The following is a 1,719-nucleotide window of genomic DNA, read 5'->3' as shown; positions in this document are numbered from 1 at the left end:
GCTGACTTAGTAATCATTTGATAATCCTGTATTAACAATTTTGTTTTGGATTTAATAAATTGCTTATTGTTGACCTTTCTTTATTTATTTTTTCTTTTGGCAAAGTTAATCAATTTGACATTTACATACGATATTATTTACTTAACAAATTTTATTAACAAATTCATGTATAAATAAATAAAAATAAACGTACCCGAACGATCTTTACTCTCATTTGCATTATCAAGCGTGGCAGCCATAGCGTTCGTGCTAGAAAATACCTGGATGATCATAGATGCAATATTAATCGTATATGTAATACATCATGAGCCGGCGTAGCTCCGCAATCAAGGATCTAGTTGCGTTCGGGATATGCGTCATCATCGTTTTATCGTTGTGTCATTCTTTATTTTTCTATCACTATTTTCTATCTCTAAACACTCAAGGACAGAATGATTCTGATTCACGCACATGAAACGCAGCCTAGCTATGGGTAAACATGATTCTTTATATAAAAGCTTACGTTTGCGATTGACGAGCATTGTGGTTTTTAGGGATATAAATTGTTGGACTGAGTAAAAAGAAGTGAATGTAAGTGAAAAAAGAGTATAAGTGTAAAAAAAAGAACAGAAAAGACGAGAGAATGAGGAAAAAGGGTCAGAGAGGCAAAAGTATATATAAAAATAATATAGAAAGAATATTCACAGTAGATTAAATTATATTGGTAAGATAGAAATATGGACATATATATGGGACATATATGTATATTGTTAATACACATGATAAAGATGTAAAATTTTAATATTGAAATAGTGGAGGTGAAACTCACTGAAGCACACGTGTGTCAACGTTTTATACAGTTTGAATTGATTTTAATTCTGTAGACAAGAGGCACTCGCATTCCTCGAAAACAAAAAAAAACAGATTGCAAAAGTAGAACAAAAAGAAATAATAAAAAATACAGTAAAGTAAATCCGTATACAAAGATTTATCTTGCTTCGTTACTTGCTCGCATGCAACTGTCTCGCTTGCAATTTGCTACACACGTTCGGCATTCGCTCTATCACTGGCTCTAACACGTATGCACACCACGACGGTTGTTAAGGAAATGGGAAGATTGCCAATTGTCGCTGCCAGGTTCTGCCACGCAGCAGCGCTAATCGCTCTTATATAATTTCATTGCAGCTTATACAGAAATTATCACACAAAGTAGCATATTTAAATATAGTATATTTTAATAAGATATGTGGAAGCAAAAGAGAAAATCAATATTCCTAGAAGAAATATTTTTAAAAAATTTTTAGAATACGACGGGAAATAAGAAAAGAAATGAAGGAATTGAAAGCCGAAATGAAAGTGTAAAAGAACGGAAGAACGGAAAAGGGAAAGAAATGAATTAAAAAGACGAACAAAGAAATTAGAAATAAAATGGAAGGAGTATAACAAGAATAGACAAAATTATATAGGACAATTAGAATAAGAAAATAATAAGAGGGATACTTTGAGATTCACTTCTACCTCGAAAACATTCCAATCGCAAAATGTCCGATCAATTTCTGATAATGTAGACATATTTGGTGTAACAATAATATTAATAATTTTGTTAGCTAGAATTCTGGCATATCCGGAAATGCGCAAAGAATTCTAATATTTTTAAGCCGAATGAATAAAACAAGCGAAATGTCTCAAATACAATCGAACACTGAAGAAAATGATACTTTCCAGATTAATTCGAATGAT

At 31.6% G+C, this 1,719-nt stretch overlaps 1 long non-coding RNA gene across 1 annotated transcript; it reads right to left on the bottom strand.

The window, feature by feature from the left end:
* On the bottom strand, nucleotides 1–1,236 carry LOC105450769. The gene is made up of 2 exons (XR_974494.1): nucleotides 809–1,236; nucleotides 1–260 (listed from the first exon to the last, which is right to left on the bottom strand). It is a non-coding gene; the product is annotated as an uncharacterized LOC105450769 (long non-coding RNA).
* Nucleotides 1,237–1,719: the final 483 nt, after the last annotated feature.

The sequence above is a fragment of the Wasmannia auropunctata genome, unplaced genomic scaffold, assembly GCF_000956235.1.
Source record: "Wasmannia auropunctata unplaced genomic scaffold, wasmannia.A_1.0 LD336106.1, whole genome shotgun sequence".
Taxonomy (NCBI): domain Eukaryota; kingdom Metazoa; phylum Arthropoda; class Insecta; order Hymenoptera; family Formicidae; genus Wasmannia; species Wasmannia auropunctata.
Note: the sequence above shows the minus strand (reverse complement) of the source record. Positions and strands in the feature narration are given on the sequence as shown.